The sequence below is a fragment of the Arachis ipaensis genome, chromosome B08, assembly GCF_000816755.2.
Source record: "Arachis ipaensis cultivar K30076 chromosome B08, Araip1.1, whole genome shotgun sequence".
Taxonomy (NCBI): Eukaryota; Viridiplantae; Streptophyta; class Magnoliopsida; order Fabales; family Fabaceae; genus Arachis; species Arachis ipaensis.
The window spans coordinates 79,466,367-79,482,781 of record NC_029792.2 but is presented as its reverse complement, the minus strand read 5'-3'; the positions used below and the strand labels follow the sequence as shown (position 1 = coordinate 79,482,781).

The following is a 16,415-nucleotide window of genomic DNA, read 5'->3' as shown; positions in this document are numbered from 1 at the left end:
GATGAATTCAAGCACAAGCCTCCTTGATTAGAGCTCCCTGATAAACCACTATTTCATGGTTTATCTTGTGCTTAATTGAGTGGATTTTATCAACTCTTTACCCACTTATTCATACTATTTGCATGGTTTTACATTTGCCTTCCTAATTATGTGCTTTGATTGAAAACATGCTTCTTTGGCCTTAAAGTTCCCTATGTTTAAATCCTTTCTTATTACCATTAGATGCCTTGATATGTGTGTTAAGTGATTTCAGAGATTACAGGGTAAGAATGGCTCAGAGGATGGAAAGGAAGCATGCAAAAGTGGAAAGAATACAAGAAGTTGGAGAAATTGCTAAGCTGTCCAGCCTGACCTCTTCGCACTCAAACGGCTATAACTTTAGCTACAGAGGTCCAAACGACGCGGTTCCAGTTGCGTTGGAAAGCTAACATCCGGAGCTTCGATTTGATATACAATATGCTACAGTTCCTCTGACGCTAGGTGACGCGACCGCGTGATCCATGCGGCCGCGTCGCATTGACGGAAATCAGCGCATGTGAATTCGCAACCAGTGAATTCTGGGCTATTTCTGACCCAGTCTGCGGCCCAGAAAACACATATTAGAGGCTATAAAGTGGGGGAATGCATCCATTCAGGGGATGCTCTCATATTTACAATTTTAAGATTTAGATGTAGTTTTTAGAGAGAGAGGTTCTCTCCTCTCTCTTGGGATTAGGATTTAGGATTCTCTTGCTTTCAGGATTGTTTCTTTTTTTTTAGAGAGAGAGGTTCTCTCCTCTCTCTTAGGATTAGGATTTAGGATTTTTCTTAGTTTTAGGAGCGACTCTCAATCACAGGTTCTTTATTTTTTTTTATTTTCCCAATTTAATTTATGAACTTTTCCATGTTATGATTTGAATATTTTATTTAATATAATTTGAGGTATTTCAGACTTATGATTGCTCTCTTTAATTTATTAATGCTCTGTGTTTATCCAAGTTATTTTCATTCAAGTAGACTCTCTTCCCTTTTGGCTTTGGTTGAATCATTGGAAACACTTGAGTTATCAAACTCATTGTTGATTGAAAATTGGAATTCTTCAAGAATTAATTCGGGTTCCAATAACTCTAGCCTTTCCCAAGGAAAGACTAGGACCTGAGGAATAAAAATTAATTCATCCACTTAACTTACCTTCATAGTTAGAGGTCAACAAAATGGGAGAAAAATCCAATTTTCATTACAATTGATAAGGATAACCAGGATAGGACTTCCTGTTTTCATACCTTGCCAAGAGTTTATTTTATAGTTATTTATTTATTTTATTCTTCTTATGCAACATACTGCTCCCTAATTTCTAAAACCCCTAATTTACAAACTCATAACCAATAATAAGAACATACCTCCCTGCAATTCCTTGAGAAGACGACCCGTGGTTTAAATACTCGGTTATCAATTTTAAAAGGGGTTTGCTACTTGTGACAACCAAAACGTTTGTACGAAGGGATTTCTGTCGGTTTAGAGACTATATCTACAACGCGACTGTTTTTATGAACTTCTTTACTGGCAAAAATCCTAACGTCAAAATGGCGCCGTTGCCAGGGAATTGCAAACGTGTGCCTTATTATTGGTTATTGTAAATATTTTTTTTGATTTTTGCTTGTTTATTTGTTTTTATTTTTGCTTTTTCATAAATTAAGAAGTTATTGGTTTTTATTTAGTTATTAAAAAAAAAAAAATTTTCAAAAATTTGTTCTTAGTGTTCATCTTGATTTTCAAGTTGTTCTTCACGTTCATCTTGACCTTCAAGCTGTTCTTAATACCTTCAACAATCAACCCTCAAGCTCTAGTGCACTTCCTTTTCAACCACAGAATGATCTCTCCATCCCATCACCACCATCCATGGAAGAGCACCCACATCCATCAATCCAAGAGCAACATGATCCCGATAATACTATTGACATGGAACAAGAGAGAAGGGATCATCTTCGCGAATCCATACTTCATAAGGAGCTAGAGGAGGCCCTAAAGGTGAAGGTAGTAAATACCCTTGAAGATGAAAGAACAATTGAAAGGAGTTGTCATGGAAAGCAAATCATCAAGGATGAGTACGATTTTATATTAAAACTACTAGACAAAGCAGTAATTATTAAAGAGAAAAAAGTGGTTGAAGACTTGCGAGATGCTGAACCTCCATGGGAAAGTCAAGACATAGAGCCTCCTTCCAAGACGGTTACATTTGATGTTGAGGAGGGTGTACAACCTCTAAGGCATACCCTAGTTGAAAACTTGGAAGAGGTTGAAATTGAAGAAGCTTACAAGGAGGTAGAAGTTGTCAAAGAAGAGCACAAGGGAGTGGAGCTTGCAATTTCATTAGAAATACCTCCCCCTAAGTTACCATCATCCTTCACAACATTCAAGTGGGTAAAATTCATATCCCTTAGCTTTCTAATTCCACTTGAATATGGGCTACTGGAGACGGATGGTCAACTTAGAGCTCTTTGTGGCATAGAGAGTAAGAGGAAGATGGTTAGTGGTTGGAGCTGTCCAACAAGGTTCAACATGGTTGCATACTCAAAGTTTAAATGCAAAGGTTGGTGTAAAACTCAACTGAATGGGTCTAGGACGCTGTTTGGTAGCTGCAGTGAGAATTCAAATTACTTATCACCCAGTTGGAAAAATACAGATCCCGACATGGATGGGTGTAAAAGCAAGATTTGGGATCCTGGAATCTGCTCTGACACTTGTTACCCCGGGAGCCTAAGAATCTGTATGAAGCTTCTTAAGGGCTTTACATGCTTAGTTTGGGACCCCGGAGGTTACTGAAGATACAAACATTGGTGGAGATTCCTGGATGAGTTCAAGCACAAGCCACCATAACAGGAAGCTCACCAAATGTCCAACTTAAGGACTCTAACTAAAAGTGCTAGGTGGGAGACAACCCACCATGGTATAATCATTCCTTTCTCAATTTTAATTTTATTTAGTTTTGTTTGTTTTTGAATCTTATTTTATTTTGTTATATTGAACCTGGAGTTTTGCATCACATTCATATTAACACTGCATTCTGTATTTTTCAGATTACAAAAAAATGGGGATTTTCGCACGCGACGCGACAGCATCGTATGTGCGTTTGGAAGAAAATGAGGATGAACAGAGAGTCACGCGAAAGCGTGGCTGGAGACGCGCTAATGTCACAATTTGATCCACGCGACCGCGTGCTCCACGCGGCCGCGTCATTTGAAAAAATAGCTTCCCACGCGATCGCGTCACCCACGCGACCGCGTGGCTCTGAGAAGTCGACGTAAATGGGTGCATGGCAGAAAGTTGAGCTGGAGTTGGGCTGGACTCGTGCTGGAAGCCCAAGCCCTCCCATGCGAACGCATGCCCCACGCGTTCGCGTCGTTTTCAAAAGATGGCCACCCACGCGACCGCGTCAACCACGCGATCGCGTCACCAAGAATTTTGGCAAAAAGAGTTTCGAACAGAGAGTTGTGCGACCGTGAGGCTGCACTCGCGCCAATCGCACAAAACAGGCCACGCGATCGCGTGACCCACGCGTCCGCGTCACCTGACCTTCTTGCGCACCACGCGACCGCGTCACTCACGCGTCCGCATCACAAGCGGCACACAGAATATCCAGATCAACCAAATTTCTTATCTTTTCTTCTCTAATCCTTATTTTTTATCTTTTCTTATTTCTTTCTTCTTCCTTTCTTATCTTCTTTCCCTTCTCATTCTTCTTATTTTTCTTTTTATTTTATTTAATTTATTTGCATACTTTCATTCATTGCATTATTTTCATTGGTGTTAGAAATTTCTTTGGGTCATTATTTCTATATTTTACTTGTGGATTATTAGAGGAATTATTTGACAATTATATATATTTTTAATTTTAAAAGGGTTGCTTGCATGTTCAATTTATTATTTTCATTAGATTATTTACCATGCATGCTATGTGTTTGTGAAAACGCCCGTATAGCATTGTGCACTGCTTTTCAGTATCTTTTATCCTAGTACTCTGAATGCCTGCTTTTCACAAAACCCTTTTTCATATCATATTCATTCAATATAATTGTCATTACAAATATGTTGCTAGTTTGAAAGACTTGGTAATCTAACTTGGACATTGAATGCTTGATCTATGCTACTCATGCCTTTGCCTGCATGCCAATAAACACCTTGCATTCAATTGTTATCATATGCACTGGCTATTTTCCATTGATAACTTTTCACATGTACTCATGAGCGTGTGTTAACATCATTCTTCTTTATTGTGCATTGATTACCACCTTTCCCGCTCTCTTCCTTGCTCTAACCCTTAGCTTTATAAGTCACTTTCTTTTTTCCTTTTTAGGATGGCCACCAAGAAGGGTAAAGAGAAAGCTACTCCCAAACTACCGGCAAGAAAAGGAACAAAAAGAGCCCCAGCTGAGGAACCACAACCCCCGTCCACTTGCAAATCTCAGCATGCACTGAGGACGGTGTAATCTTTAAGTGTGGGGAGGTTGATACCGATCTCCGTGGGTTAGTACCTTCCTATCTCAAACACCAATGGTTTATTTTTCTTGTTAGTTGTTGCATTTGTATATTTAATTGCATATTTGTTTGATTTTTTTTTTTTGCATATTTTACCACTTGGTTAAAGTAATATTTTTTTTTTCAAGAAACCTTTTAGAAAATTTCACTAATTTGAATAAAATTTAATGTTACACTTGTTTGAAGAAATATTATACTGGAACATGGTTTAAAGCTCGAACACACAAAACCTGTGAGATTTTGAGCCTATTTGAATTGGTTGCATTTTTCAACCAATATTTTATTTTTGATGTGTGTTTTTTCTCTCTAAAATTGTGATCTTTGTCTTGCTTAATTCTATATTTCCATGGTTTGATGTATGTATGCACCTATATGATTGAGGCCTTTGTTTCACTGAGCTTACATACCCATATGGCCTTACCTTTCATTATCCCTTGCAAACCAATTTTGAGCCTATTGTACCCCTTTGTTCTTTTTATTTAGCACATCATTAACTCTAAGCGAAAAACAATAATGTCCTTAATTTGAATCCTTGGTTAGCTTAGACTAATGAGAGTATTGCATTTCATACATTCTATCATTCCTCTTCATTCTTTATAGCTTCTCTTGAGCTTAGCATGAGGACATGCTAATGTTTAAGTGTGGGGAGGTTGATAAACCACAATTTCATGGTTTATCTTGTGCTTAATTGAGTGGATTTTATCAACTCTTTACCCACTTATTCATACTATTTGCATGATTTTACATTTGCCTTCCTAATTATGTGCTTTGATTGAAAACATGCTTCTTTGGCCTTAAAGTTCCCTATGTTTAAATCCTCTCTTATTACCATTAGATGCCTTGATATGTGTGTTAAGTGATTTCAGAGATTACCGGGCAAGAATGGCTCAGAGGATGGAAAGGAAGCATGCAAAAGTGGAAGGAATACAAGAAGTTGGAGAAATTGCTAAGCTGTCCAGCCTGACCTCTTCGCACTCAAATGGCTATAACTTTAGCTACAGAAGTCCAAATGACGCGGCTTCAGTTGCGTTGGAAAGCTAACGTCCGGGGCTTCGATTTGATATATAATATGCTATAGTTCCCTGAGGCTAGGCGACGCGACCGCGTGATCCATGCGGCCGCGACACAATGACGGAAATCAGCGCATGTTTTACCAGCGAATTCTAGGCTATTTCTGACCCAGTCTGTGGCCCAGAAAACACAGATTAGAGGCTATAAAGTGGGAGAATACATCCATTCAGGGGATGCTCTCATATTTACAATTTTAAGATTTAAATGTAGTTTTTAGAGAGAGAGGTTCTCTCCTCTCTCTTGGGATTAGGATTTAGGATTTCTCTTAGTTTTAGGAGCGACTCTCAATCACAGGTTCTTTATTTTTATTTATTTTCCCAATTTAATTTATGAACTTTTCCATGTTATAATTTGAATATTTTATTTAATATAATTTGAGGTATTTCAGACTTATGATTGCTCTCTTTAATTTATTAATGCTCTGTGTTTATCCAAGTTATTTTCATTCAAGTAGACTCTCTTCCCTTTTGGCTTTGGTTGAATCATTGGAAACATTTGAGTTATCAAACTCATTGTTGATTGAAAATTGGAATTCTTCAAGAATTAATTCGGGTTCCAATAACTCTAGCCTTTCCCAAGGAAAGACTAGGATCTGAGGAATAAAAATTAATTCATGCACTTAACTTACCTTCATAGTTAGAGGTCAACAAAGTGGGAGAAAAATCTTATTTTCATTACAATTGATAAGGATAACCAGGATAGGACTTCCTGTTTTCATACCTTGCCAAGAGTTTATTTTATAGTTATTTATTTATTTTATTCTTCTTATGCAACATACTGCTCCCTAATTTCTAAAACCCCTAATTTACAAACTCATAACCAATAATAAGAACATACCTCCCTGCAATTCCTTGAGAAGACGACCCGAGGTTTAAATACTTGGTTGTCAATTTTAAAAGGGGTTTGTTACTTGTGACAACCAAAACGTTTGTACGAAGGGATTTCTGTCGGTTTAGAGACTATATCTACAACGCGACTGTTTTTATGAACTTCTTTACTGGCAAAAATCCTAACGTCACTCCCTATACGTCCAACTTAAGGACAATAACTAAAAGTGTTAGGTGGGAGCACTACAAGAAAACAGCTCTATTGCCACGCTTTTAAAGCGTGGCAAAAGGCTGAAAAAAGCGTGGCAATAGCTTTTCGCCACGCTTTTGAAAGGGTGACCTATGAAAGGATGGCGGTTGCTCTATCGCCACGCTTTTGGTGACCTACTGCCACGCTTTATTTTTTGCCACGCTTTTGTAGATTGCCACGCTTAAAAAGCGTGGCCATATGTGCAAGATATGGCCACACTTTAAAAGCGTGGCAATAGCAAGATACTGCCATGCTTTTAAAGCGTGACAATAGCAAGAGATACAGCCACGCTTTAAAAGCGTGACCATAGCTAGAGATACGGCCACACTTTAAAAGCGTAGCCATAGCTAGAGATACGGCTACGCTTTAAAAGCCTGGCCATTAGGGGTGTGCAAAAAAACTGGTTTCACTGAACTGAATTGAAACTGAACTGAAACTGTTTTAAATAAACCAGTTTTTTCAAATAAAACACTAAACTGAAACCATAGTTTTTATGAAAACCAGTTTATTAAAAAACCAGTTTTTATGGTTCAGTTTAGTTTTAAACCAAATTAAAACTGGTTTTATTCAAACTCCAAAATTAGTTTTTTCATACTCTTTCTCTCTCTCCCTTCTCTCTCTTCTTCTCTCTCTCCTCTTTCTCTCCCTCCTCTCTCCCTTCTCTCTCTCTCTCTCTCTCTCATTCTCTCCCTCTTCTCTCTCTCCTTTCCCTCTTTCTCCCCGTCCTCTCTCTCTCTCCTCTCTCCCTCATTTTCTCTCTCCTTCCCCTCTTTCTCCCCCTCATCTTTCTCTCCCTTTCCTCTCCCCCTTCTCTCTCTCCCTTTCCTTTCTTTCCTTCTCTCTCTTTTCTCCCTCTCTTTCTCTCCCATTTCCCTCTATCTCCTTTCCTTCTCTCCCATTCTCTCTCCTTCCCCCTCTCTTTCTCTCCCATCTCTCTCTCTCTCTCTCTCTCTATCTCCTCTCCCCCTTCTCTCTCTCCTTTCCATTTCTCTCTCTCTCTCTCTCCCCTTCTCTCTCTAACCTCTGCAACTCTCTCTCCCTCCCTTCCATCCTCTCTCTCCCACTTCCTCCCTTCCATTCTCTCCCTCTCTCTCTCTCCCATCCCTCCTCTCTCTATCTCTATCTCTCTCTCTCTCTCTCTCCTTTTTTTTCCTTTTCTCTCTTTCTCTCTTCCGCTCCTCTCTCTCCCCCTTCCTTCTTTCTCTCTCTCCTTTCTCCTCTCTCTCCCTCTTCTCTTTTCCCATCTCTCTTTATCTCTCCTCCTACCTTTCTCTATCTTCATCTCTTCTTTTTTTCACTCTCCCCTCCTCTATCTCCTCCTCCTCTCTCTCTTTTTTTGCCTCTTCACTCTAAAGCGAGAGAAAGGAAGAGGAGAGAGAGAGAAAAGAAAGAGATGATGAGATAGAGGAGGGAAGATAGGGAAAGGAGAGAGAGAGGGGGAGAGAAGGGCAAGAGAAGAGAGAGAACAGAGAGTGTATTTGTGTTTGTGACAGAGCGTGGCGGTGGTATATGTGATAAAGGTTTTGAGAATAAAAGGGTTTATAGTAGAAGCAAAGACTTTGGGAGAAAAGGAGAGAGATGAAAAGGGGAAAGATGAGGAGAAAAAGGAGAGAGAGAGAGGAAGAGAGATGAGGGGGAGAGAAGGAGAGAAAGACAAATAGAGAGAAGGAGAATGAGAAAGAGAGAGAGAGAGAGAGAGAGAGAGAGAGAGAGAGAGAGAGAGTGAAGCCTTTACAAAAGAGATAAAACCGACGAATAAGAAACAAAACTCATTAGGAAAAAAATATTTTATCTTTTATTCTTTTTTTATGGAATATACACATCAATCTTTATGGATCATACCTTTCATTCCGCTTCCAGTTCCTATGTTGATAGGGGCGGGACTTCTATTTTTTCCCACAACAACAAAAAATCTTCGACGTAGGTGGGCTTTTCTCAGTATTTTATTGTTTGGTATAGTTATGCTTTTTTCCGTCGCGCTGTCGATCGATCAAATAAATAACAATAAGAGTTTCATCTATCAATATGTGTAGTCTTGGACTATAAATAATGATCTTTCTTTAGAATTTGGTTACTTGATCGATTCACTTACCCTTATTATGTTAATATTAATCACTACTGTTGGCATTTTTGTTCTTATTTATAGTGATAATTATATGTCTCACGATGGAGAGAGAGAGGAAGGAAGAGGGGAAGGAGAGAGAGCATGTGGAGAGGAAAGGAGAGAGAATGAGAGAAAGAGGAAGAAGGGAAGGAGAGAGAGAGAGGAAGAAGGGAAGGAGAGAAAGAGAGAGAGCATGGGGAAAGAGAGGGAGAGAAGGATAGAGAAAAATAAAGAGGAAGGGGAGAAAGAAGGGAAGGAGAGAGAGAGAGAGAGAAAAAAAGGGAGAGATGGGAGAGAGAGAGAGGAAGACAAAGAGAGGAGAGAGAGAGAGAGGGAGATGGGGGAGAGGGGGGGAGAGAAGAGAGAGGGAGAGAAGAGAGAGAGGATATTAAAACTAGTTTTACCTTATGAACCAGTTTAAACTGGTTTTTTTAATTAAAATTGATTTTATTTTTATAAACTGGTTTAAACTGGTGCACCGTATTGTAAACTGGTTTAAAACCAGTTTCTTATGTGACAAAGCAGTTTGGTTCAGTTTCTAAACCATTTAAAATGGTTTAGTGCAGTTTCAGTTCAGTTTATGGAAAAACTGAACCATGCACACCCCTACTGGCCATAGCTAGAGATACAGCCACGCTTTAAAAGCGTGGCCATAGCCTTATCAAATTTAAAAAAAAATCTTTTTTTCCTAATTTTTCCTTTATCACTGCACAATATAAAATTTTAGTCCTTTTTTATTACCAAACCTATAAATATAATGCAATTTTTATTACAAGACAAATCAAATCAAATAGTAATTAGTGACGTATATAATTTTTAATATAATTATTTTATACATTAATACTCAAATACATAATATATCTCAGTTCAAAATTCTTATTTCTGAACCAGAGTATAATAGCAATAATCAAATGGGCAAAACATCATCTCCATATATATGTCCCACGGAGAAAGAAAACACTAGGGCACTCTTTTTATATGGATAAAAGAACGGAAGGAATTTAAGAGTTTAAAATTACAAGTCACATTATATATAATAAATTCTATGCTTGCCCTCTACCAACTAACAACAAAAATGAAATTCTTTAAATAGTACAAAATGTCATCACCCGAGTCACGATTAATTTCCACAATTAAATAACTTGGGTCCATATTCAATAATTGGACTTGGCTAATGATGGCTGTTAAGTAATTCACCTGTAGTGATAGGGACTCGAGCAATCTTATGTAATCAGCAGTTGAGCACCATGCTGGAAGATAGAATGAATCACATATCTTCTTTTAGTGTTTTTCTTCCTATGGCTTTAAGGATTCTTCATCAGGGTCAAGATCTCTGTGGCACCATGTTACTATTATTATGGTGGCACCCGGTGCAGCTACTCTAGCCAACTCACTCACAAACTGCAAGTGGGAAATCAGAATCAAAAGGGAAGAGAAATAGCATTCAAGTTCATTATTCTCCTATGCAAAAATGATGTTTCGTTTGATGGACTTTGGTGGGCTCTAATTCTAAACTTAGCTCTTCTTGTGAACCCAAAATGGAATTGCACAGTAGTTGACTAAGTCAGGGTAAATGCTAAAATTAATACTTTTCCATTGACTTTTTTCATATATATCATTTCAAACTGATGTATGTATATTTCAGTGATTTTATTTTTTCTTATTCAAACAAAATTTATTGTCTCAATTTTGCTTTTGAACATCAATTTTGTTTCAACTTAATATAATACTCCCAAAGTTAAATCAAATATAGAAATAAATATTTAGTTAATGCTTAATTAAGCTTGCGTCAGAGGAGAAGATAAATAAATGAAGTACAACCTTGGCTTTGTCAGGCATGTGTTCTCCACTTTCCATGGACCAAACAAGATCGAATTGCCCATCGGAAAATGGTTGGTCTAAAGCATCTGCCACTTGAAATGAAACCTGTACAAGTAACTCCATTAATATACATAAAAAATTGGATTGAGATTTTAATCTCCAACAAATTACAAAGCAATTATGCTAATTCAAATAAAGATCATGAAAACTAACTTTGTTGATTATATTACCTTCTCAACGCGGACCTCTAGATCATCTTACTCTTCTTGTTGTAACTGGTGGTTATTGACATCAACACGTGGCGAGGGTCCCGTATTGGTGTAAGTGGGAATGAATCTGAGGTGTTGATGAGGAAGACTTTGGTGGCATCGAAAGACAGACAGGGTTAGGGTTGTGGTGGTGCCATTAGAGGTGAAATTGAAAGGAAAAGTAGTTAGTGCTACTCTTTGCAGCAATGTGTGACCCTGCAGTTTCATTTTTATAGACTAATAAAATCAATCAAAGAACAAGTCTTTGAACTTTGAAGGACTCCTAAAACAAAAAGAAATAAACTACAAAAGGTAGGATTTGAATCACTGGCCACTTGAAAAGAACTAGGAAGCAGCTAAATGAGGTTTGGTAAGAAAGCTTAGTTCACATAGGATTTATTTAACACCATGTTTTTATTTTTATTTATTTAACGCACCAATATAAATCGTGTGTGCAAATAAAGAGAAGAAAAGGTTAAGCAAAACAAAGCATCCGTTGATGCGGCAAACTGCTGGAACCATAGTTAGCAAAACCGGACCGGACCGGCCGGTTCGACTGGAAAATCGGTGAACCGGACCCTAAACCGGTCCGGTCCGATAATCTGACCGGATAAGGTAACAAACCGGTGTAAACCGGTTAAATTCGGAGTAAACCGGTCAAAACCGGTCAAACTCGGTAAGACCGGTTCGACCGAACCGCTTGAGTTTCAAAATTTTTTTAAAATGTTGAAATTGGGGTTCGAACCCCCCTCATCCAGAACAAAATAAAAATATTTATAATAGAGTAAAATTAACAAAATACTTATTGTTCCTGTTTTATATTATTTTAGAATAGCTAGATATTTTTAAAATATTAGTGAAAATATGTATTTTAAATTTTAATTTTAAATTTATGACTATATTTTATTTTTTATTTATATAGGACCGGGTCAATCGGTTCAACCAGTGACCCACCGGTTGAACCAATAACCCAATGACCCAGTGACCTGACCGGTTCGATCACCGGTTCGGTTTTGACAACTATGGCTGGAACAAGAAAAGTGCTGCTCCAACACTGACAACCACAACTCTAATTCACAAAGCATCAATTAATTTCAGAGTAAACTAAATATTGAAAGCAATCTTATATTTTGAAAAGGTTAAGCAAAACAAAATAAAAGTCAAAGTGAGCAGTTGGGTTAAGCAAAACAAAAAAAAGGAAAAGAAAAGAAAGGTTGTGCAGACCAAAAGAAAGGAGCGTTCACAAGTAGACATTTAAAATGCAACACTTGAATTAAATTTTTTAAGGCATATCAAATGAAAAGATCTTCTATGTCTGTTAGGGGTTCAGCATTTCCGAGAGACTTATCGGGTACATTAACCACCAATTGTCCACATGCACCACTTATGTCCTGACCCATCTGCTTCTGAATTTTTGTTCGGATATTATACATACCTCTAAGAATTTTCTGAAATGCCCAAACTTTCTGCTCAGTAGTTGGTTTGAATTGACTCAACATACCAATGGAGTTGAAAGGTATTAAGTTCACCACCTGCGAGATAGATGAGACAATATGCACACTTTTATTACATAATAGGGAATGTCGATCAAGTTTAATAACAAACAGATGCAAGGTGCAAAACAATTAGCATACAACAAGATATGAAACTAGGTACCATGATTAAAAATGTAACAGATGTCTTATTTGATTTTAATCATTAAGGGTACTGAGTTCTTGAGAAACACCGACAAAAATATATTATAGACGAGCTTAGATGTTCAGTGCTTACCACTTGAAATGTTTCTAGCGGTTTTCCGATTGGTGGGCATGCTGCTCTTCATCATTGACCCCATCAAGAATTATGTACTCGATCAATATCTTCTGCTGACTATTAAGGATGAAACACGGAAGTTTCAAAACCACTAAAATTGTTCACACCTGAAGGGCCAAAAATATAGACTACATAAGAAATCACACGAATAGTGTGATTACCTATTTCTTTAATATTCTTGTAGTGAAGCCATCAGTTTTTGCAAAGGAAAAGCACGAGCAGCAGGCATTATCTGGCATCTGATATCTTGTGCTGGTGCATGTAGTGAGATTGCCAAGTTCAAACAAATGAATAATAAAACAACAACTTTGCTATTAGCTGAAAATCAACACACAAAACAGGACAAATTAAAACAACAACCCTCCAACACTTAGCTATTAGCTGACACCAAAAGACTACCAATATTAGCAGACGAATAATGACAATAATAACAACAAATGAATAATAATCTGAATGATCCAATTTTAGCATTAACAAATCAAAGCATTAAAGGTTGAATTTCAGCAACTACAAATTCGAAAATTTTACTCCAAAAATAAGCTAATAGAATCATGAAGCTCCATTTCCATTTTCAATTAACCCTAGCAACTCTTTCTCTCTTCCTACTTGACGTTTTCTTAATCTAACGATTCCATATATCTTTACAATAGAATCTCTTGTATTAATCAGTAATCCTAAACAATACAAACAAAATTACAACAAATACATCCCCACAAAAGATTTAAACAGATCTTCTTAATAATTAATTTCAGATGGAAATTTTACCTATTGCAAACCATATTTCGGAACACTATATACATAGTAAATTTATTTTCTCAACAAAGTAACAAACATTTCTAAGACGAGTGTAAAAACCCCTAGAAAGCTCAAATGTTTGCCAAGCAAATTCACCAAATGAGAAACAGATTTTTAACCTAGCGAAAGCTAAAACGAAATCAAAGGCGCAAAACTAACAAGAGCAATACACGCGTGCCTAGGGTTCATTTCGATGTATTTGAAACACATGATTCTGTAGGAAGCAGAAAGTAAATAAGCTAATAAAGAAAAGTAAATCCAGGAGAGTAATTAGATGAGTGGGGGAGTACGAAGTGGTAGAAAACGATGGAAGAGCTTACATTGAAGGGGCTGGGATCTTGTGGAGCGAGAGAGAGAGAGAGATTGAAAGGGGATGCCCAGCAGAGACGAACGCACCAGCAGGGAAAATTGAGCAAAACAGAGACGAACGCACCAGCAGGGAAAATCGAGGCAAACACGAACGAGGGATGTAGCAGAGGCGCGGTGGAGGCGCGGTGGAGGGGATGTAGCAGCGCGATGACTAAGGAATGCAATGGTGAGAGTTAGGGCGTGGTGGCAGGAAGATGCAGAGGAGATCGGCGCTAGTGACGACACTAGTGACGAGGAGGAGACGAGGCTAATGGCACAGCGGGGATCTGCCCTCTTCCAGGGTTGCCATGGAGATGAGAGTTGAGAGTTAAGAGTGACGACGGTAATAAGGGTTTGTTCAATAAAGAGCGAGGAGGAGATCCGGATCGAAGATTTGTTCTGGGTCATAAGAGTTTTATTGTTCAATAACCTTTTGGCCACGCTCTAAAGCACACTAAAAGAGTGCCACTATATGGCCACGCTTCATAATCGCAACCATAATGAAGATCTGTTGCCACGCTTTTAAAACGATCCTGTTTAACTTTATAGCCACGTTTTTGAAGCGTGGCAAAAAAAAACGTGGCCATATCTCTAATCAATTGCCACCCTTCCAAAAGCGTGGCCGTTGACCCTTTTCGCCACGTTTTTAAAGCATGGCAAGAAAAAATGTGGCCAAATCTCTATTCAATCGCCACCCTCACAAAAGCGTGGCCATTGATCACTTTTGGCCACGCTTTTGAAGCGTGGCAAAAAAAAGCGTGGCCATAGGCCTTTTTTCTTGTAGTGGAGACACCCCACCATGGTAAACTCTTTCCATTCTCTTGTAGATATAATCAATGAATGAATTGAGTTGCCAATGTTAGGTAGTTTTCTTTCTCTTTACACTCTTGCATATATTGCTTTGATTGCTAGGTTGCTTGTTAGATTCATGTTTTGATTAGAATAGTTATTTTTGAATAGCATTTTGCTTGAAGTGTAAGTTTCGTTTGCATTGTATTTGAAAATTTTTTAAAAACTAAAAGATTTCTTGTTAAATTTAAATTTTGGTTGATTTAGAGTGTACATAGGTTAGGAGAGTGTGAAATTATGTTTTTATGCTTTGTCAAAAAAAGGGGGCATCTCACGCGTGTGCGTGCCTGACGTGTACACATCACCCAGTGTTTTTCCTAGCCCACGTGTGTGCGTGAGCAACGCGTACGCGTCGCATTGCTGCTGCTGTTGCATGGTTCTAAATCCAGAGAGTTGTGATGAAACCATGCAGGTATCGTGCATTGAGCACGAAAAGTCTCCACTCGCACGCGTGACCGACGCTTACGCATCATTGTTAAACCACTATTTTATGGTTTATATTGTGCTAAATTGAATGGTTTTTCATCCATTATTCTCATGCTTATTCATAGAAATCGCATGTTTTATATTTTCCTTCCCGATTTTGTGCCACGATTGAAAACATGCTCCTTTGACCTTAATTTCATTAATATTAATTCTCCCTTTATACCATTCGATGTCGTGATATGTGTATTAAGTGTTTTCAGAGATTACATGGCAGGAATGGCTTAGAGAATGGAGAGGAAGCTTGCAAAAATGGAAGGAGCACAAGAAATTAAGGAGATGACCAGCGAGAATCGACGCGGACGCATGGCTCACGCTACCGCGCAAAAATGGAGAAAGCGCAGTGACGCATTCGTGTGCCTGACGCGAACGCGTGGATTTGAATCCACACAAGTGATGCGAACGCGTGAACAATGCATACGCGTGGCAAGGAAAAACGCTGAATGATGCGCACGCGTGACCTGCGCAATCTGCAGAAATAACAGAATACGCTGGGGGCGATTTCGGGCCGCATTTTGACCCAATTTTTGGCCCAGAAACACAGATTAAAGTCAGGGAACATGCAGAGACTCAGGATATCAGCTCATAATTCATAATTTTCAGTTTTAGATATAGTTTTTAGAGAGAGAGGTTCTCTCCTCTCTCTTAGGATTTAGGATTAGGATTCCTCTTAAAGGATTTAGGACTATTCCTTCTCAATTTCCAAGTTTAATGTTCTTTTTATTTATTTTCTCAAATTGGTTTATGAACTCTTATTGTTTAGATTGGTTTTATATTTAATATATTTTGAGGTATTTGAGATTTGACTTTGTTTTTCTTTATTTATATGGATACTTTTAATTTAATTTAGATATTTTCTTCCTTTTGACTTTGGTTAAGTAATTGGTAACACTTGAGTTGTCAAACTCAGCAGTGGTTGAAATTGGCAGATTACTAATTGATCTAGATCGCTCTAAAACTAGTCTTCCCACAGGGATTCACTAGGATTTGAGGATCAAGCTAATTAGTCCACTTGACTTAATTAAGTGGGATTAAAACCCAATTCTCATCACATCTGATAAGGATAACTAGGATAGAAATTCCAAATTCTTATACCTTGCCAAGAGATTTTATTATTATTAATTTATTTTTCTTTTCATTTAAATTACTTGCTCCTTATTTCAAGAACCCCCAATTTACAAAACTCATGACCAATAATAAGAACATTTCCCTGCAATTCCTTGAGAAGACGACCCGAGGTTTAAATACTTCGGTTATAAAATTTTATTAGATTTTGTTACTTGTGACAACCA

At 37.9% G+C, this 16,415-nt stretch overlaps 1 pseudogene; it reads right to left on the bottom strand.

Moving 5' to 3' along the window:
- Positions 12,034-14,243, bottom strand: LOC107614012 (annotated as a pseudogene).